The 23,075-nt window shown below is 36.8% G+C and overlaps 1 protein-coding gene across 5 annotated transcripts in view; it reads left to right on the top strand.

Annotated features, from left to right (window-relative positions):
- GARRE1 (granule associated Rac and RHOG effector 1) overlaps positions 1 to 23,075 on the top strand; it is a 97,938-nt gene that overhangs the window by 20,150 nt on the left and 54,713 nt on the right. For 2 of the 5 annotated variants that reach the window (XM_037819391.1, XM_037819396.1), the window contains exon 1: positions 9,035 to 9,089. The exons of 2 other annotated variants lie outside the window; for them this stretch is intronic. The gene's annotated coding sequence lies outside the window, so the exon portion shown is untranslated. Of the gene's footprint in view, positions 1 to 9,034; positions 9,090 to 22,259; positions 22,280 to 23,075 lie in introns of those variants that run through there. One more of the 5 variants, XM_037819395.1, reaches the window with a different exon arrangement.

Genomic DNA, 23,075 nt, shown 5'->3' with positions numbered 1-23,075 from the left:
AGCAAAAGGTGCCATAAACCGATGTAAAAGATAAAGTACAGGCTCCCCAGAGAAATAGCCAGCATTCTGCCCAGAACAAGCCTGAGCTCAGGAAGAAAGTATTGATGGTCTTATTATCTGGTTGTGGCTTGGGAAGCGCTCACTGCAACCACTTAAGGCTACAAACATTGTGACCACTGCCGGGTCTCAGCAGACCAATGGCCTGATGGGTGGAGGGGTAGCTTGCCACAAGGGCCAGTGTCTTAGTTTTGCAAAATAGAGTACTGGAAAATAATCAGTGGTTCATGTATGTCAGATTTATGGAAGGCCTGCCAGCACACTTGTTGGCTCCAGGGACCAGGCAGTGAGCAAGCCACTGCTGTTCTTAGGAGCTTACATGCCCATTGGTGAGATTTACACAGGCAAATAAAGAGGTAAATAATTGCAAGCTGTCATTAAGACAAGACAGACTTGTAGAGTGGAGTGACTCTAGTTTAGACAGGCTAATCAGGGAAGGCATCTCTGAGGAAGTTACACTTATTCTGAGAGCTAAATTATTCTGAGAGCTACATGATGATAAGAGCACCGTAAGTAGGAGGGAGGGAAGAGCTTTCCAGATAGGAGGAAGTAGCATGTGCAAAGAACTTAATGTGTTGGAAGAACTGGAAGATATGCAGTAAGGATGTCTGGTTGCCCTACCTTTTTTTTTTTAAGGCAATTTTATTGAGATATAATTACATAACATAAAATCCTTCAAAGTGTACAATCAGTTGGGCTTTCATCACAACAAATTTTGAACATTTTCATTACTCCAAAAAATAAAATTAACATCCAAAACATCCCATTCTTCTCTTCTCCTCATTATTCATTTACTTTTTTAAAAAATACAGTTTGAGATATATTCACACACCCTACAGTCACCCACAGTGTACAGTTATTCACAGCACCATCATACGTTGTGCGTTCATTGCCAGAATCAATTTTTGAATCTTTTCCTTACTCCAAAATAAAAATAAAAGCAAAAAAGAACACCTGAATCTTTCCATCCCCTCCATCCCACCCTATTCTTCATCTAATTTTTGTCCCCATTTTTCCTCTCATTTGTCCATATACTGGATAAAGGGAGTGCGAGCCACAAGGTTTTCAGAGTCACACAGTCACAGTGTGCCTGTTACATAGTTATACAATCGTCTTCAAGAATCAAGGTTACTGGGTTGCAGTTTGACAGCTTCAGGCAATTCCCTCTAGCCATCCCAACACACTAAAGACTAAAAAATGGTATCTATACAGTACATAAGAATACCCTCCAGAGTGACCTCTCAACTCCATTTGAAATCTCTCAGCTCCTGGAATCTTATTTTGTTTCATCTCTCTTCCCCCTTTTGGTCAAGAAGATCCTCTCAATCCCACAGTGCTGGGTCCAGGTCCATCTCCAGGAATCATTTCCTGCATTGCCAGGGGGATTCACGTCCCTGGGTTGAAGGGTAATGAGTTCATCTGCCAAGTGGACTTAGAGAGAGAGGGGGCCACATCTGAGCAACAAAGAGGCTCTGGTGGGGGGGGCCTCCCAGGCACAATTATAAGTGGGCTTAGCCTCTCCCTTGCAGCAACTAGATTCACAAGGGAAAGCCCCCAGATCGAGGGCTCGGCCCACTAAATTTGGTTGCCCTACTTTTAATGATGTTAAAATTAATCAGTGGGTTCAGGTGTTATCAAGCCTGATTGCTTTAGTATAAACTTCTTCATCAAGTTTTCAACTAGTTGTTTTAACACTTTCACCTATTTGATAGTCATTGGCTAGAGTCACTGTTTCATTAGGGAGCAAAATACTGGTTTATTTTGTTGCTTTGTTTTTAAGTATTTCTTTATTTATTAGCTGGTATTCTTTGATAAAGAACCTCCCCAGTGGAGTATTCTAAAAAACAGTCTTTTAATCAGAAAAGACAGGATAAATGCTTGATTTTAACCTCCTTTACTTATCAGTTTTCAGAATAATAGCTTGGTGCCTTAACATCTCCAAAGGTGACCAATAAATTTTTCTTAGTATCATTAGGTACTCATTAGTTTGTATACATTTAGTGAATTTTATTCCATGGCAGTGTTTCTTTTTTGTTCAAGGTGTGTACCTAGGAGTGGAATTGCTGACTTAAAAAAATTTTATCATAGTAAAATTATACAACATAAAATTGTCTATTTTAACCATTTTAAGGGTATAATTCAGTGGCATTAGTTACATTAACAATGTTGTGCAACCACCACCACTATTTCCAAAAATTCTCCATCACCCAAAACAGAAACCATTAAGCAATAATTCCACATTCTCCCTCCTCCTAATCACTGGTAGCCTCTAATCTACTTTCTTTCTCTATGAATTTACATATCCAAAATACTTTATATAAGTGGAACCATGCACTGTTTGTCCTTTTGTGTCTGGCTTATTTCTCTTAACATAACATTCATCCATCAGTACTTCATTCTTTTTTGTGGCTGAATAATATCCTATTGTATGGGTATGCTACATTTTGTTAATCCATTCATCTCTTGGGTTGTTTTCACCTTTCGGCTCTTGTGAAAAATGCTGCTGTGAACATTGGTATACAAATACCTGTTTGAGCCCCTGTGTTTGATTCTTTGGGGTATATGCTTAAGAATGCAATTGCACCTCCTACTGTAAAGTTTAACTTTCTGAGGAATCACCAAACTGTTTTCCACAGTGGCTGTACCACTTAGCACTCCCACCAGCAATGCTTGAGGGTTCCAATTTCTATATATCCTCTCAACTCTTCTCTTCCATTTTTTAAATAATAACCATCTTAGTGGGTATGAAGTGCTATCTGTTTGTGGGTTTTTTTTTAAAAGCAGTTCTATTGAGATATAGCCACACACCATACAGTCCATCCGAAGCGTACAATCAATGGCTCTCAGTATAATCACAGAGTTGTGCATTCATCACCACAATCAATTTTAGGACATTTTCATTGCTCTAAAAAGAAAAACCGCATATCCCTTATACACCCTACTGTTGACATTTAGCATTGGCATGGTACCTTTGTTACAATTGCTAATATTAAAATATTACTGCTAACTATAGTCCATAGTTTGCATTAGGTTTATTTTTCCCCATATACCATCCTATTATTAACACCTTGTAATAGTGATGTACATTTGTTCTAGTTCATGAAAGAACATTCTTATATTTGTACTATTAACCACAGTCGTCATCCACATCAGGGTTCACTGTGTCACACAATCCCGTATTTTATCCTCCAGCTTTCCCTCTAGTGTCATACACAACTCTAAACTTCCCTTTACAACCACTTTCACACACATAATTCAGCATTGTTAATTACACTCACAATGATGTGCTACCACCACCCATTTCCAAACATTTACAATCAACCTAATTAGAAATTTTGCACAAATTAAGCACCAGCTCCCCATTTGTGTACCCCCATTGTATCTCCTGGTAGCTTAAATTGTAACTCTATGAGTTTGATTATAATGTTCATATTAGTAAGATCGTATAACATTTGTCCTTTTGTGTATGGTTATTTCACTCAACATAATGTCCTTAAGGTTCATCCATGTTGTTGCATCCATCAGGACTTCATTCCTTCTTATAGCTGAATAATATTCCATCATATGTATTTACCACGTTTTGTTTTTCTCTTCATCAGTTGACGGACACTTGGGTTGCTTCCCTCTTTTGGCAATTGTAAATAATGCCGCTATGAACATCAGTGTGCAATGTCTGTTCATGTCCCTGCTTTCATTTCTTCAGGGTATATACCTAGTAGGATTGCTGGATCATATGGTAGTTCTGTACTTAGCTTTCTGAGGAACCGCCTTCCAGAGCTACTGCACCGTTTTAAATTCCCACCAATAGTGAATAAGTGTTTCTGTTTTTCCCCATCCTCTTCAACACTTGTAGTTCTTTTTTCTTTTTTTTAAAATGCAGTTTTATTGAGATATAGTCATACACCATATACTTGTAGTTTTCTGTTTAATAGTGGCCATTCTAGTAGGTGTGAAATGATGTCTCATTGTGGTTTTGATTTTCATTTCACTAATAGCTAATGGTGTTGAACATCTTTTATGTGCTAATTGGCCATTTGTGTATCTTCTTTGGTGAAGAGTATTTAAGTCCTTTGCCCATTTTTAAAAACTTGTTATTTTGAAATACTTTCAAACTTATAGGTCAGTTACAAAATAATAGAGACCCCATACAGAGAAGTTCAACATACTCCTATCACCTTGCCCCTGAGATACCCACATCCACCAATTTTAATATTTTGCTACATTTGCCATATCATTTTAACTGTCCATCCATCTGCCTGTCTGTCTGTCAATTCATTTTCTGAACACTTGAGGGTAGGTTATATATGTCATGCACCTTGAGCACTTAATATTGCCACACACATTTCCTAAGAACAAAGATATTCACTTATGTAACAACCTTAAAAGTGTAGTTTTAAGTTCATGAAATTTAACATTGATACAAAGCTATAGTCTATATTCCAGTTTTTTTTCCCCAATAGTGTCCCTTTGAGCCTTGCCAGATCACATCCAGGATCATATGTTACATTTAATTGTCATTTTCACTTTAGTTGTCCTTTTTTTATTAGTTGTGGGAATATAATATACAACATAAACTTTCCCATCACAGCCACTCCCAAGCATACCATTCGGTGGGATTAATTACATTCACAATATCACTGTACCCTCACCACCTTCCATTTCAGAAACTTTCCCATCTCCCCAAGCAGTAACCCTACACACATTATGTATAAACTTCCCATTCCCCCAGCACTGCACCCCTGGCAACTTTTACTCTTAGTTTCTGTCTCTGTGAACTTGTATATACTCTGATATTTTCTTTGTAGTTACCATGGGGCTTAAGTTTAACATTCTAAATCTGTAACAGCTTTGATATCAACTTAACTTCTATAGTATGCACAAATTGTTTTCATACAGCTCATTGTCCCCTCACCTTTATGTAGTTCTGTCACAAATAACATTTATACATGATACAAGTCCCAAACCACTGATTTCTCATTATATTTTACACATTTGCTCTTTAGATTCTGTAGGCAGTAAAAGTCGAATTAGAAAACAAAAATACAGTGGTTTTGGCATTTACATTTAGTCATGACATTGCCGTCACCAGAGATCTTTATTTCTTCATGTGGCTTCCATCTATTGTCTGCTGTCCTTTCCTTTCAACTTACAGAACTCTTCTTTAGCATCTCTTGGAGGACCAGTCTAGTGATGATGTGCTTCCTCAGCTTTTGTTTATCTGGGAATGTCTTAATCTCTCCCGTGTTTTTGAAGGACAATTTTGCCAGATACAGAATTCTTTGTTGGCAGTTTTTTGCTTTCAGCACTTGAAATATATCATCCCACTGTTTTCTTGCTTCCATGGTTTCTGATGAGAGATCAGCACTTAATCGTATTAAGATTGCTTGTATGTGACACACTGCTTATCTCTTGCAGCTTTTGATAGTCTCTCTTTATCTTTAGCATTTTCGACAGTTTGATTGTAACAGGGCACTGCGTGTGTCTATTTGGGTTTATCCTTTTTGGAGTTTGTTGAATGTCTTGGATTTGTATGTTCATGTCTTTTGTTAACTTTGGTTTTGTCCATTTTTTAATCAGGTTGTTTATCTTTTTGTTGTTTAGTTGTAGGTATTCTTTATAAGTTCTGATATGAAACCATGATCAGATATATGATTTGTAACTGTTTTTTCCCATTCTGTAGGTTGTCTTTTCACTTTCTTGATAATGTTCTTTGCATGAAAGTTTCTAATTTTGATGAAGTCCGATTTATCTGTTTTTTTCTTTTGTTGCTCATACTTTTGATGTCATATCTAAGAATCCATTACCAAATTAAAGGTCATGGAGACTTCCCCCTATGTTTTCTTCTGAGCATTTTATGGTTTTAGCTTTTCTTTTTAGGTTGTTGATTCATTTTGAGTTAATTTTTATTTATGGTATGAGGTACAGGTCCAGTTTTATTCTCTTGCTTGTGGATATCCAACTTTATCATACCATTTGTTGAAATGACTATTCTTTCCCTATTTATGCACCTGGCATTCTTGTTGAAAATCAGTTGGCCATAATGTGTAGGTTTATTTCTGGACTCTCAATTCTGTTCCATTGGTCTGTATTTCTGTCTTTATACCAGTACCACACTACTTTAATTACTGTAGCTTTTTAGTAAATTTTGAAATTGGAAAGTATGAGTCCTCCAAATTTTTCCTTCTTTTTCAAGATTGTTTTGTCTATTCTGGACCCCTCATGATTCCAAATCAATTTGAGGATTGGCCTTTCCATTTCTGCAAAAAAGACTTCTGAAATATTAATAGGGATTACATTAAAGCTGTGGATCACTTTAGAAAGTATTGACATCTTAATAACATTGTCTTCCAATCCATGAACACCAGATGTCTTTTGCATTTATTTAGGTCTTTAATTTCTGTCAGCAGTGTTTTGTAATTTTCAGTATATGTACAAGTCATTTACCTCCTTGATTAAATTTATTTCTAGTTATTTTATTCTTTTAGATGCTATTGTAAATTGAATTATTTTCTTAATTTCCTTTTGAGATTGTTTATTACTAATCTGTAGGAGCACAACTGATTTTTGTGTGTTGATCTTATAACCTGCAACTTTGTTGAATTTGGGTATTAACTCTAATAGCTTTCTTGTGGATTCTTTGGGATTTTCTATATATAAGATCATGTCACCTGTGATTGGAGATAGTTTTACTTATTTCCAGTTTGGATGCCTATATTTCTTTTCCTTGTCTAATTGCTCTGGCTAGAACTTCTAGTACAGTGTTGAGTAGAAGTGGTACAAGTAGGCATCCTTGTCTTTTTCCTGATCCTTGGAGAAAAGCTTTCAGTCTTTCACCATTGTTAGCTGTGGGTTTTTCATAAATGCCCTTTTATGTTTTGGAGGTACCCTTCTATTTCTATTTTTCTCAGTGCCTTTATAATGAAAGATATTATTCTTTTTGATGCGAATGTTGTCTTAGCCATCTAGAGCTTATTCAGGTTGACTCCTGGGTCCATTTGATGTGAGTCTGGTAGTCTTATATTGGTTCCATACTTTCTGGTATGACAAGAAATCCCAGGCTTATCTTATTCATGTCCTACCCCAGATCTAGAATCAATCATTTCTTTAAGGAGCTCTGGTTCTTTTTGGTGGGAAATGGTTTTAGGGGCATTCATTATAACTGGTATGTGAAGAAAGATAAATCATGTTTTCATTCTGATTTTTCCAATTCAAATGAAGGATTAAAAGACTTTTATATTTTTAATTTTGTATTTGTGTCTCTTGTATGAAGACATTCTTGGTTCCTAAGACATTACCACAATTGCTTTTTGCTTTACATGTATTACAATACATAATAGTTTCAAAATAATGCCAGTATCACCACCAATAATAAGATTGTTAAATGAAGTTTAAATTTTCTTTGTCCTTCCTTTTCTCCTTGGGATTTATATATACCCCAGGAATGTACATAGCATTGTTTTAAAATCACTTGAAATAATCCTTCTCTGAGAGTTATGCCACCAATGTGATATTTAGTTTTTTTGTCTGTATTTTTAATTTTTAGGGATATTTTTAAATTTAAATTTTAAATTATATGAAATACTTATGGTTATAATGATAAAACTATAAAGCATGATAAATCAAGAGAAGTCTGGCTTCCCTCCTTTCCTTTGTTTTTCCCCATATCTTATAAACTTTTAGATTTATTTTTTGTTTATTCTTCCATTGTTTATTTTTTTAAATACAAGGAAACTTGTATATCTCTATTTGTACCCCTACACTTTACTCCATCTTTGTTTTTCTTCTCTTGTTTTTCATCTTGGAAATCATATTTCTTATTTCTCAAAAATTTTTCTTGATTTCTATTTCCATTATTGTTTCTTGCTTTTAAGGATGCACTGTCTCCTCAAATCTCCCTGAGGATACCAATTAGAATTTCTTTTTATGTGTTTTCTGGGATCTATAGTATAGTTTTCTTCTGGGGTCTGATGTGCTTTTTCATCTTAGTTGTCCTTTCTTGTCCTCTGGTTTTCCTCCACCATCTGGTGATTCTTATGACTGGGGACTGGGTTGGTTATATAATTGGCAAGAGGTTCCTCTGTTTTTCCAGCAGTCCTTTTGCCTCAGTGGGAGTTGGTTAATTCAGTGATCAGGAGACCTGATTGATTAACCTGTTTCCCTCTCCTGATACCTGCTGATTCTAAGCTGTACATTTACCCAGCTCCTCCAGGCAAAAGGGCTTTACCTCTGTGCCCACCCTTGCTTCTGCATGCTCTGGGAGTAGCCACCTCTGCTCTGCTCTGTCCTATAATACAGTTTCCTCTGCTATCTCTCCATCTTCCAGAAAGTGGCTGGTATTTAAATAGGCTATGGCCCTCAGACCTTCTTATTGCTGCTGTGCTGCAATTTCCTTGTGAATATCTTTATGTCGTTGGGATTTGGGGAGGGTGGAAGTTTAGCACATATGCCTGTTTATTTAGCCTGGCACCTTGAAATGATGCTCCTTTGTGCCATGCCATTGTTGACAAGAGGACTGCTTGCCACTCCGTTCCTCTGTTGGCTTGAAGATTGAAATGGATTAAATTTCCTCTCCATGTTCACAAATCATAGCCATCACTATTCAGCGAAATGGAAAAATTTAATTAATGAATCAATTCAGGGATTAAATTTCTCATGGCATCTACTTGGTCCATTTAAGTAGAAGTTAGACATCACTAAATCATGTGATGCCTCTTGCCCTGGGATATGTCGATTTCTACTCAGTTCAGGGATTTGGCAACTTTATAAGACCTTTGTTGTTTGTCTGTAACTTTATTCCAGGGACAGGCAGAGATAAGTTCTGCTTACTTCTACTTGTTTTGTTGAGAATGATGATGATAATAACATCATCAGGCACTTTATTTCGTGCTTAATATGTGCCAGACGTTCTAAGTGCTTTATATTTATAAATTCATTTAACTCAATAACAGTAGTTGCTGTTATTATCCCTATTTTACAGATGATGCAACTGAGGCACAGAGAGGTTAAGGAACTTGCCCAAGGTCACATAGCTGGTAAGTGGCTGAGCCAGGATCCATGATCTCACCCAGTCAGTTGGGCCCTATGGCTATTCTCTTAGTCCTGCACTATCCTGCCTCTCCAAAGGGGAAGCACTTCAGGAGATTTTCTCAGAGTGGCCACTTTCCTTATCTTATCAATTATGGGTATAAGAAAACTCTTTTATATTTAATCTTTGTCTAGTTTCAAGCATGTTTTGTGTTATTGTTTGAAATAGAAATTGCTGATGGTTTTGACTGCCAAGAGGAATGTTTTAAATGTTGTAATCAGGTCTGAGTTCAATTTTAATATTTTGGGAACTTTTGCAAGTTCTCCTGGTGTTGAAAAGATGTGACTTCTTCCCTAAAATGTCCTTTTCTGCTACATGTTTACAATCTTAGGCAGTGTTAAAACTTGTGAATACATTACTTAAATCTTAAAAGTCTTGACTACAGCTAACTTCTGAGGTCTTTCCTTGCAGGATGAATAGTGGATTCTTAAATGGCAATTATTTTACCAGTGAAAATTATTTTTAAGAAAATACAGAAATGTCCTTAACCAGCCTGAACATATTTTAGCCCTTCAGGCAGATAAATAAAGGGAAAAAAATTTGAAAATTATTGATAAGCATTGAGAAGAATTTTATTTTATATAAAAAAATAAAATATGGGCGTTATATCCAGGTGCTTGTATGCATGTGTGTATACATTTTAAACTTTACATTATAGAAATGTTCAAGCATATACTCAGTAGAGCAAATGATATGGTAAGCCTCTGTGTTCCTCTCACCTGGCCTCCAACAGTTTTTGCCAGGGGATATTATTATTTGCTGTGGAGATCACTCCTCACATTAATGCCACGACTTCCTCTGCATGTTGTTTCTTGATGAAATTTTATTTGAAATTTATAGAACTTGATTTGTTAGACCCATAATATTTCCTTGAATTCAATGCTGTCTAGCTTTTTGATGACAGTAAAATCAGCACAGGAGCACTAAATCTGTTAATAATAAGTAAAAAACAATTTTCATCATTTTAAGGGTCTTGTTCTTTCTGCCTGGAAAAAACCACAGACTTGACTGTTAGAAGCACATATGATACAAATAGGATTTTTCATTGAATTGTTCCATCAACCCCTTGGTTCTCAGAAATAAAGCCAATTTCTCAATTGGGGTGAGGTGAGGTGCTCTTTTCTGGATTTTTGAGTGAATAGGAATATTAGTGAGAATACCTGAATTGTGTTAAGTGGTAGTTAGCATCTTTGGTTGTATATGATAAGGGTCCTCATCCTTGTGGCTTTCAGCAAGAGATGGTTTTCAACCACTGACCAATTTGGTTCTCAAATTATTAGCGTGTATCAGAATCACCTGGGGAGATTGTTTAACAATACATATTCTCTACTCCTATCCCCAAAGATTGATTCTTTAGATTTGGGTTGTAACCCAGGAATCAGCATTTTCATAGTTATTGCATAAAGAGTGGTGTTCTGATTGTAATATCAGGGAAGGAAATCCTTAAGCCAGGGTTGGTTTTTATTGGGTTCTTCTTCTTTTTGTCTTAATCTTAATAGGGTTAATATTAATATAGCATCTTGTGAAAAATTTGTTTTAAAAGTTTCCTTGCATAAATAGGTGCTCAGTGGGTATTTTGACACCACCACCACTACCCCCTACCCCCCACCCCCAACCCCCAGTCAACACACACACACACACACACACACACACACACACACGAATCTTATTCCAGAGCAACCTCTCTGAGAATCAGCCAGTGTCTGGAGAGCAGCAGTGTGGACCCTGCATTGCAAAACATTCTCTCCTATGTGGAATCAGAATTGCTTTTGACTTCTTGTCAGAGCTACATAGGACACAGTTGGGCTGAATGGGCAACTGCAGCAGACCAATGTTTGCTCAATATTCTATATATTCCCCTACATTTCCCAACTTCTCTTGTAGTTAAATTGACACCATCTGACTAACTCTAGCCAAATGACTGTGAGGGGAAGGGGCGTATGTGACTTCCAGTGGGAAGCAGTAAAGAGTGGGTATGAGTTTTTCACACTTTTTTTTTCCTGTGCTGCATGACCGTGGAAAACAAAAGTTCCAGTATACCTACAAGTTGGAGAAGGGCTGCCACACACATGTCAAACTTCATGTGAGAAAGAAATAAATCTTTATTTAGTTAGGCCACTGGTTTCAGGATTTGTTACTGAAGCATAGCCTCATCTGTCCATCAGTCTGGATAGTTCAGAATAGAACTTGTACATGTTTTGAGCTCTGGGAGTCAAGATATCTGAATTTGGTCCTGGCAGTATTACTGACACGTCTGTAGTCTATTGCAAGACATTTAGCATTCTGAATTTTTTTCCTATTATCTTTAAATTGAAGGGCTAGGACTAGATAATTGTTATGGACCATTTTGGCAGTTACAACCCCTTATTCTGGATGGTAGCATTTAAATACAGATTTCTAAGTGAAATGTAAAAAAGGGACTAAGTCTGACATTAAAGGAATCCCTGGAAATCTTATTTTTTATTATGTACCTTTGGTGTTAAATGAGAAGTTACATAAGGAAAAATGGCAGAGAAAGATGAAGTAATCATTTTTAATAACAACTTTTTGAGATATAGTTCACATACCATAAAATTTACCCTTTTGGAAAAAGTGTACAATTCATTTGCTTTTAGTATTTTCACAAAGTTGTGCGACCATCACACCACCTAATTTCAGAACCTTTTTATCAATACCAAAAGAAACCCCATTCCCATTAGCATTTACTTTCCATTCCCTCCCTCTACTTGTCCACTTTCTGTTTCTGTGGATTTGTCTATTCTGGATGTTTCATATCATTGGAATCATACAATATTTGGCCATTTGTGTCTGGCTTCTTTTAGCATAATATTTTCAAGGTTCATCCATGTTGTAGCATGTGTTGGAACTTCATTCCTTTGATAATATTCCATTGTATGGATATACTGCATTTTGTTTATCCATTCGTCAGTTGATGGACATTTGGGTTGTTTCTATTCCTTCACTATTATGAATAATGTTTCTGTGAATGTTAATGACCAGGTTTTTGTGCAGACTAATGTTTTTAATTCTTTTGGGTATATATCTAGGAGTGATATGGCGGAATCCTATGGTAACACTATATGTAACATATTGAGGGACTGCCATACTGGTTTCCAAAGTAACTATACCATGTTACCATCCTGCCAACAATGTATGAGGGTTCCAGTTTCTCCACATTCTTCCAACACCTGTTACTGACTTTCTTTTTTGATTTGAGTATTTTGATGAAGCAGCTATATGCAAACCAGTCAATGAAGAGATTTAATATATTTTTTAGCTTATTAAGTTGCTTTTTAAGAAGTAACAATATACATTGGTGTATTTATAAAAATTTTCACTGTGAATTTAGCACTAAAATAAAAAGCTTAATGAATAATAATTCCTCAACTTCTTTAGCTTTTAGAAAATTTATTTTTCATTTCAAAGATAATATATTCTTGAAGGAAAAAAAAGTACATGAAAAGTGAAATCATCCCATCCTCTCATCCCTGATTCACTGAGGTAATTATTCTCTTGAAGCATAAATTTGTCTTTGTAAATTATGTACTCTACATTAATAGATGGACTTTGCATGCCTTAAATCTATAGTCTTTAGCTTTTAAAATTTGTAATGAAATTTTGAAAGGTTACCTTATGTAAATGGAATTTTTGAAATATTACATGAAATACTCTAAGTATTTTCCACTTAAAGGAACTTCTACATATCTTTTAAGATGTTCAGTAACCCTCAGATTGTTTGATTTCATAGGTTGACATTTTTGTATATTAGATTTAAAAAGAGGATGCCCTATTATGTTGGGAATACCAATATTTCAAGCAATGTTATATATATTTAAAAATATACAAAACAAATCACAACCACCTTACCTAGGAATAATAGAATAATTCCAATGCTATTATTCCTCATTTAATGTGTTCCCCAGTTAAAAGAAGGCTAAAAAAAAAAACCCCCACAAAAAAACAAAAGTAGAAAAAAGGAAGCTAATAGACTTCTCTGAATATAATTTGGCTTTGTAACCATATTATGGAGCATTTGTTTAACATAATTATGTAACAAAATTGAATTAACAAGTTTCAAAATAGCAATTCTTAAAAAGAAAAATGAAACAAATTAACTGCATTGATTTGATGGCTTAACTATACAGAGAGAACTTAACTGCACATGACCTTAAACTCAGCAACGTGACTGTATATCCCTTTTTTTTTTTTTTTTTTTTTTTTTTTCATTTTTATTGAGATTGTTCAGATACCATACAATTATCCAAAGATCCAAAGTGTACAATCACTTGCCCCTGGGTACCCTCATACAGCTGTGCATCCATCACACTAAATTTTTGTTCAATTTTTAGAAACTTTTCATTACTCCAGACAAGAAATAAAGTGAAAGATGAAAAAAGAAAAAAAGAAAAGGAAACTCTAATCCTCCCCTATCCCTAACCAACCCCCCTCAATTGTTGACTCCTAGTATTGATATAGTACGTTTGTTACTGTTTATGAAAAAATGTTGAAATACTACTAACTGTAGTATATAGTTTGTAATAGGTATATAGTTCTTTCCTATATGCCCCTCTGTTATTAACTTCTAATTGTATTGTCATACATTTGTTCTGGTTCATGAAGTGATTTCTAGTATTTGTACAGTTGATCATGGACATTGCCCACCATAAAGAATCAGACAATACCACCAATGTCAAGTGTCTAACATGCCTCCCCTGTCCCCCCTCTTATCTGTATTTACCTTAGTATATCACCTTTGTTACATTAAAGGAAGCATAATACAATGATTCTATTAGTTACAGTCTCTAGTTTATGCTGATTGCATCCCTCCCCCAATGCCTCCCTGTTTTTAACACCTTGCAAGGTTGACATTTGCTTGTTCTCCCTCGTAAAAGAACATATTTGTACATTTTATCACAATTGTTGAACACTCTAGATTTCACCAAGTTACACAGTCCCAGTCATTATCTTTCCTCCTTTCTTGTGGTGTCTCACGTGCTCCCCATCTTCCTCTCTCAACCGTATTCATAGTTACCTTTGTTCAGTGTACTTACATTGTTGTGCTACCATCTCCCAAAATTGTGTTCCAAACCACACACTCCTGTCTTCTATCACCCTGTAGTGCTCCCTTTAGTATTTCCTGTAGGGCAGGTGTCTTGTTCACAAAGTCTCTCATTGTCTGTTTGTCAGAAAATATTTTGAGCTCTCCCTCATATTTGAAGGACAGCTTTGCTGGATACAGGATTCTTGGTTGGTGGTTTTTCTCTTTCAGTATCTTAAACATATCACACCACTTCCTTCTTGCCTCCATGGTTTCTACTGAGAGATCCGCACATAGTCTTATTAAGCTTCCTTTGTATGTAATGGATTGCTTTTCTCTTGCTGCTTTCAGGATTCTCTCTTTGTCTTTGACATTTGATAATCTGATTATTAAGTGTCTTGGCGTAGGCCTATTCATATCTCTTCTGTTTGGAGTACGCTGCGCTTCTTGGATCTGTAATTTTATGTCTTTCTTAAGAGATGGGAAATTTTCATTAATTATTTCCTCTATTATTGCTTCTGCCCCCTTTCCCCTCTCTTCTCCTTCTGGGACACCAGTGATACGTACATTATTGTACTTTGTTTCATCTTTGAGTTCCCAGAGACGTTGCTCATATTTTTTCATTCTTTTCTCCATCTGCTCCTTTGCGTGTAGGCTTTCAGGTGTTTTGTTCTCCAGTTCCTGAGTGTTTTCTTCTGCCACTTGAGATCTGCTGTTGTATGTTTCCATTGTGTCTTTCATCTCTTGTGTTGTGCCTTTCATTTCCATAGATTCTACTAGTAGGTTTTTTGAACTTTTGATTTCTGCTGTATACATGTCCAGTGCTTCCTTTACAGCCTCTATCTCTTTTGCAATATCTTCTCTAAACTTTTTGAATTTATTTAGCATTAGTTGTTTAAATTCCTGTATCTCAGTTGAAGTGTACATTTGTTCCTTTGACTGGGCCATAACTTTGTTTTTCTTAGTGTAGGTTGTAATTTTCTGTTGTCTAGGCATGGTTTCCTTGTTTATCCAAATCAGGTTTTCCCAGACCAGAACAGAGGGAAGAAATATTCAGTATCTGGTTTCCCTGTGGGCGTGTCTTAGAAAATTGCTCCACCCTTTGATGCCTCGGGTCACTGTGCTTTTCTGCCCAGCAGGTGATGCCTGTTAGCCTATAATTCTTGACTGGTGTGAGGAGGTGTGGCCGTGTTCCCCCAGGCTCTGGGGTCTGGTTCTGAATGGAAAGGGCCCCACCCCTTTCCTTCTAGAGAAGACAGAGCCCCCAGGTGGAGGTCATTAGCATTTCAATGGTCTCGCTCTCTGCTTGTGCTGTCTCCGCCGTTCCCCGAGTCACAGCCCTGGAAACTTAAAATGACTGGGGCTTTCTCCACTGAGCCGAAAAAGAAACAGATAGTCCCCTTCAGACCCAGTCAAGGCGACCCTCCGGCTCTCCCAGGTCAGTTGTCACCCAAAGCCTCTCTCTGTTTTTTGGGGCTGCGTACCTGTAGTGAGCAGTTCACGCTACTGAAAGCCCCAGTTGGAGCTCAGCTGAGCTGTATTCGCTTGCTGGGAGAGAGCTTCTCTCTGGCACCACTCGGCTCCGCAGCTCGGGCTATGGGGGAGGGGGTCTCCCGACCTGGTTCCGCAAGTTTTACTTACAGATTTTATGCTGTGTTCTCGGGCATTCCTCCCAATTCAGGTTGGTGTTTGATGAGTGGATGGTCTCGTTTGTCCCCCCGCAGTTATTCTGGATTATTTACTAGTTGTTTCTGGTTTTTTGTAGTTGTTCCAGGGGGACTGCTTAGCTTCCACTCCTCTCTATGCCGCCATCTTGCCCCTCCTCTGTATATCCCTTTTGAGATATACTTTATGGGCAATAAACCTAACAAAAAACCCTAAACTTACTGTTTTCACTAATCAGGTTTGTCATATAAAAAAAGTTCTGAATATACATCACTAGATTAGTGTCACACTTTATATAAAAGATAGAGTTTAATGGTGAAGCATTTATTAGCAGAGAAATAGGAGAGCACTAATAATCTACCTGCTTAGGCTGGGCATAGACAGACTACACGCATACGAGCAGAGTTAGAATAGAGAGGGACACTATCCTCTTGGAAGCTCTCTGGTTGGAAAAGTGGCCTTCTTAGAACTCAGTGACTGGTATCAAGCCTTTTCTTTCATTGAGCCATCTGAGACCTGTCTGGGAAGCTGCCAGAAGAGGGAAGAAATGAGCCCCCAGGATCCTCCAGATTTGTCTCTCTTCAATTTCATGCGCAGTAATGCTAGTGTCATTGTTAGATGAGGTTAAATAAAATCCCTGTAGTCCTGAATTTGAATTGGAAGCATCAATATGAACCCATGATGTGCTTTACTTGAAAAAAAAAAAAAAAGTACTTTTTAACTCTGTTCACCATCCTATTAGCATTGAAAGACCTCTAGAATCCATTTTGGGATTTCTTTATAAATACTGTTTCCCACTTAAAGGAACTAGAACTCTTTGGAGAAATGTCTAGTTTCAGGTCTGGGGCAGAAAGAATTTAAAATGACTCTGGAACAGCTTGTCATACCAGAAAGCAAGGAAACTAGCAGACACTCCTGGGGCCTATCAAGAGGACTTTGGAGCAACTGGCTAAATGGGACCTTTGGAACATCTGTAAGAATAATAACTTCACTAGAATGAAACCTTATTAAGAATTCCTGTACATGATGAGTTGCTTCTGTCTTACTGTTATCAAGATTCTCCTTTGGCTTTTGACAATTTGATTATCATGTGTCCAGGTGTGGATATCTTTTAGTTTATCCTACTTGAAATTTGTTGAGCATCTTGGATGTATAGTTTTTTCATCGAATTTGGGACTTTTTAGCCATTATTTCTTTCTTTTTAATGCAATTTTATTGAAATATGTTCACATACCATACAGTCACCCAAAGTGTACAGTTGTTCACAACATCATCATATAGCTGTGCATTCATCACTACAATTTTTGAATATTTCCATTATCCAAAAAATAAGAATAAAAATAAATGTAAAAAAGAACACCCAAAACATCCCATATCCCTCCTCCCTGACTATTATTCATTTACTTTTTCCCCCCATTTTCTACTCATCTATCCAAACTCTGGATAAAGGGAGTATGAGCCATAAGGTTTTCACAATCACTTGGTCACACCGTATAAGCTATATAGTTATACACTTGTCTTCAAGAGTCAAGGCTACTGGATTGCAGTTCAACAGTTTCAGATATTTCCTTTTAGGTATTCTAATAAACCAAATACTTAAAAGGTATATTTAATGCATAAGAGTAACCTCCAGAATGACCTCTCAACTCCATTTGAAATCTCTTAGCAACTGAAACTTTATTTTGATTCATTTCTTTTCCCCCTTTTGATCCAGATGGCTTTCTCAATCCTGCTGCCCTGGATCCAGGCTCATCTCTGGGAATCCCGTCCCACGTTGCCAAGGAGACCTACACCTCTGGGAGTCATGTTCCATGTAGGGGGGAAGGCAGCAAGTCCACCTGCCAAGTTGGCCATTATTTCTTAAAATATTCTTTCTGCTTCTTTCTCTCCTGTCCTCAGGCTGCCATCTTATGTTTGTTGATATGCTTGATAGTGTCTCACAGGTCCTTTAGACTCTGTTCATTTTTCTTCATTCCTTTTTCTTTCTGTTCCTCAGACAGGACAGTCTCAATTGTCTGATCTTCTAGTCTGCTGATTTCTGCTCAAAACTATTGAGTCCTGTAGTCATTTTTTTTTAATTTATTGTGATAGCACATATATAATACAAAATTTCCATTTTGACCATTTAAAAAAAGTTTTTATTGTGGTAACATATGTACAACATAACATTTCCCATTTTAACCACTTTCAGTTATAAAATTCAGTGACGTTAATAACATTCAGAGTGTTGTGCTACCATCACCACTATCCGGTATCAAAATTTTTCCATCAACCAAACAAGAACTCTAGACCAATTAAGCAATTTCTCCCTCCTTCTAGCCCTTGGTAACTTCTAATCTACTTTCTGTCTCTATGAATTTGCTCATTCTAGGTATTTCATATAGATGGAATCGTACAGTATTTGTCCTTTTGTGTCTGACTTATTACACTTAGCATAATGTTTTCAAGGTTCATTTTGTAACATGTATCAGAACTTCATTCCTTTTTATAACTGAAAAATATTCTATTTTATGGATATAACACATTTTGTGTATCTACTCATCTGTCAGTGGATACTTGAATTGTTTCCAGTTTTTTGGCTGTTGTGAGTAATACCGCTATGAACTTTGGTATACAAGCATCTGTTGGAGTCCTTGTTTTTAGTTCTTCGGGGTATGTATCTAGAAGCCCTGAGTCTTTTTTTAATGTTAGTTATTTTATTTTTCAACTCAAGAATTTCTATTTGGTTCTTTTTTAAAAAAAATTCTATCTTTTATTATATTCTCTTTTTGGTGAGATTTCATTCTCATACTTTCCTTTAGTTCTTTGGGCATGGTTTCCTTTAGGTCTTTGAACATATAGTTGATTTAAATCTTTGTTTAGTAAGTTTAATGCTGGAGCTTCCTCAGGGACAGTTTCTGTTGATTGTTTTTATGTTTTGTCTGAGCCATACTTGCTTCTTTGTGTGTATCAATTTTTATTGAAAACTGGACATTTTAATAATATAATGTAGCAACTCTGGAAATTAAATTCTCCTCCGTCCCCAGGTGAGCTCTTAGTCAGGTCAAATACAGAGTCTTGGAGGTGGGGTCTTCCAGGGAAACATCAGACAGGTGAGATAATGATTTCCTAAAAATGAGGCTCTGAAGAAGCTCTAGCCCAGTCCTGCATCTTCCAGTGGTGGTTAGAGTGCTGGTTTTCACCATGATTACAGCTGTTGGTTTTCAAGCCTACTGTGGAGCTGAAGAGGGTGGAATGGGTCTAGGTCAGATTAAGATACTACAAAGCAAGCTGTTCTTACTGGGATTCAGTCATTTTTCTTGAATAAATGCTCCCCGATTGCTGCAAGCCTTGTTCATTTCTGTAGTTCTGAAAAAGTTGATTCTGACAATTTCTGCCCATTTTCTCATTGTTTTTATGAAGGAGGGAATTTTGGGATGTCTTTACTCTGCCATTTTCAATGGTGTCATCCCCTCCCATCTTTTTACGCTTTTATTTTCATTAATCTGGTGCTTTTTAACAGCAAAATTGTGACTTGGATTAGGTTTGAGTGTTAAAGCTTTGAGAATGATGTAGTGAACACCATCTAGGACTTTTTTCTTATACCCTGAATTAGTTGTTTAAGCACACACATTTCACAGTAGTGCAGTGTAGATATTCTTGACTCCACGGAGTTTATTGTAAAGGAGGAAGGATATTTGATCCAGATCAGCTTCTAGGTAGTCTTTTCCCCTTATGCTGCTCCTTCGGCTTAGAATGAAAGTTTCCTTGCCCAAGCGTCTTAATACTTCCCTCCTTACTGTGTCAGTTCTTCTTCTTCAGTTAGTTCTTTGTTTTTTCCGTTTTTACTGAAGCATAACACGTAGGAAAGTGCACAAATTATAGTAACAGTGCTTGATTAATTGTCTGCAGGTAAACACACTTAGGTCAATCAGTAACCACCTACCAATCCGAAGCTCCAACCAATAACCAGTGGGTCCTTTCTCAGAAGTAGCATATCAGGCCTTTGTTCGTCTATTCTAAATAAATGTTTCTGGAAGTAAATTCTTCCATCTCTTTATTATTATTATTATTATTATAATCATTATTGAGATGTAATTCACATACGATAAAATTCACCATTTAAAGTGTACAGTTCTGTGGGTTTTCAAATATTAACAAGGTTGTGCATCTGTCATCATTTTCTAATTTTCATCATCCCCAGAAGAAAACTCCTACTCTAGCAGTCACTCCCCATTCTCCCCTTTCCTTCAGTCCTGGCGACCACTAATGTGCTTTCTGTCTCTATGGATTTGCCTTATCTGGGTGTTTCGTATCCCGAAATCATACAATATATGGCATTTTGTGTCTGACTTCTTTCACTTAACATAATATTTTCATGGTTCATCTATGTTGTATCATGTATCATTCCTTTTTATGGCTGAATAATATTCTGTTGTTGGATAGACCATATTTTGTCTCTTCATTGGCAGGTGAACATTCGGGTGGTTTCCACTTCTTAACTATTATGAATAGCGAAGCTTTATGAACACTTATGTGCAAATTTTTGTAGCTCATGTTTTCTTGGGTATATACCTAGAATTATCTTGGGTCTATATATATATATACCAAGGAGTCAAATAACTGGATCATATGGCAGCATGATGTTTTGACTTTTTGAGGACCTGCCGAAGTACTTTCCACAGTGGCTGCACCATTTTACATTTTTACCACAATGTACGTGGATTACATTTTCTGCACATCCTCACCGTGACTTCTTATTTTCTGTTTTTTTTTTAGCCATCCTAGTGGGTATGAATGGTATCTCGTTATGATTTGATTTGTATTTTTCTGATTACCAGTGATGTGGAGCATCTTTTCATGTGCTTATTTGTTGGTTGTATATCTTTGAAGAAATGTCTCTTCACATCCTTTGCCCATTTTTTAATTGGGTTGTTTGTCTTTTTATTGGTGTCATTTGAATTATTTATGTTCTGGATACTAGACCCTTATCAAATAAATGATTTGCACATATTTTTGCCTATACTATGGGTTGGTTTTTCACTTTTTTAGTCTCCTTTCATGCACAAACACTTGTAGTTTTGATTAAGTTCAGTTTTTTTTTCTTTTGTTTCTTGTGCTTTAGGTAACATATCTGAGAAACCGTTGCCTATTGCAAGGTCATGAGGGTTTAGAACTGTGCTATCTTCTAAGAGTTTTATAGTTTTAGCTCTTTGATTATTTATTTAGGTCTTTGATTATCTATTTTGAGTTTTTTTTATATGGTGTGAGGTATACTTCCAAGTTCACTCTTTTGTATGTGGATATTCAGTTTTCCCAGCAACATTTGTTGAAAGGACTATTTTCTCCTCCATTGAATGGTTTTGGAGCCCTTGTCTAAAATTAGTTCACCATAGATGTATGGCTTTCTTTCTGAACTCTCAATTTATTCTGTTAATCTTTGTATCTGTTTTTATGCCAACACCACGTTGTCTTGATTACTCTAGCATTGTAATAGGTTTTGAAATCAGGAATTGTGAGTCCACCAACTTTGTTCTTTTTCAAGATGTTTTGGCCATCCTGAGTCCCTTGTGTTTTCATAAGAATTTTAGGTTCAACTTGTCCATTTTTGTGAAAAGATAGCTGGAATTTTGATATGGATTGCTTCTAATGTGTACATGAGTTTGGTGAAGCAGTATATTTTTAAGCGTTACAAATTTCGTTCATATAAACTTTGGAAGTGTATAAAGTTTGAAAAAGAAGTTTTAATGTTTATGATTCTTTTTAAAAATTAGGTAAACGTGGGTCTCACTCGGCCTTCTAGGTCCACTTGCACAGGAACAGGGATGAATAGTTCTCTTAGAGTCAGAGGCAGTATGGGAGAAGTTGACCAAGAACCTGGGAAAACTGTTACAACACTGAAGAAAGAGTGATTCCCAGGGCTGCTCTTTGATCAGAGCACTCACTGTGGCCAACTTAAGGCACTGGCTTTCCTTTATCGACCACACGGTTTCCATGTGAACAACCTTTCTTCCTCGAGCACTCCTGTTGTACATCAGAATTAGTGAGGCCACGCGGATTATACTAGTGCATTTGGGTGGGGATTGATATGATTGTTTTATTGTCATTAATTTGGGAAAAGAACATTTGGGAACAGATTTCTTTCAAGGAACCATTGGATATGTTGTTTCCTGAAAAGTGTATATGAGATTTTTTTAAAGATTCTCTTGAATCACAAATGTTGGCCGTTTTAGTTGGATTTACATGCTAGCTGGGGAGGGATATGTTTTTGTATTCACAGCCTTCTTCCCATCTCTTGCTTTTGGAACCTACCTACCTTCCTGTCTTCCTTATCCAATTGTAGAATCACAAATGTATGGTAGTTGGGCATACAAGTTACACAAGTTACAAAACTAAAACTTGTATTATTTTTATTTACAAAAAGAAAAACTGGAAAGAAAGAAAACCAGTTATCGGTAAGTATACCAAAATAAATCTATATATAGACATAAATACAAGTTTAAACTTAACACATGCATAATATAACTTTCACTAAAAAATATTTGAACTCTTGTTATGTTTGGGAAAACAGGTAGTTCATGCAAGTGATTTTAGCTCTGTGAGAAGTATCACACTACTCCACTGTTGTAGGTATCAGAACCTGGAACCAGAGACATCCAGACATTTGAACCTGCCCAGAGCCAAGGGTTCTGCTGAAGCTATCCCAGGGTGTGAGAACTGGCATGTTCTGGCAGGTTTTCCCTCTGAACATCCAAAGGGGGAAACTGCTACCTGGGGAAGAACGAGAGGGATCCTGTGTGCAAACCACCTGCCAGCCACCCACGACTCTGGGTTCTGTCTTTCTGTGCCCTGCCCTTGAGCCCAGCTGGGTATCCTGAACAGCCCTGTGCTGTTCTGCTTCAGGGCCTTTGCTCTGGTGGTTCTTTCACCTGCTGAGCCCCACCTGTCCCTTTTCCACGTGTTAAAACCTGTCCTGTAATCAAGGCCTACTTTAGAAAAACATTCTCTTCATAAAAACCTTCCTGATTTCTCTTAGTCTTTGCCCACTTCTCCCTTTTCATATTCCTGCTCAAAGTTTTGTGAGTTCGTACTTGTCAACAGCCCTCGTCATACTCTGAGTGCTCCTCCAGGCCTCTGAGGGTCTGTGAGCCCTTTGAGGGGGGAAGCAAGGGAATGCCAGATGCTTTGATCCAGGCTCTGTTCACTTGTTAGCTCCAGTTTTGGCATGTTGGGTGTGGAATTAAACTTATT

This window comes from Choloepus didactylus, chromosome 27 (genome assembly GCF_015220235.1).
Source record: "Choloepus didactylus isolate mChoDid1 chromosome 27, mChoDid1.pri, whole genome shotgun sequence".
NCBI lineage: Eukaryota > Metazoa > Chordata > Mammalia > Pilosa > Megalonychidae > Choloepus > Choloepus didactylus.
This window is presented reverse-complemented; position numbering and strand designations above follow the sequence as displayed.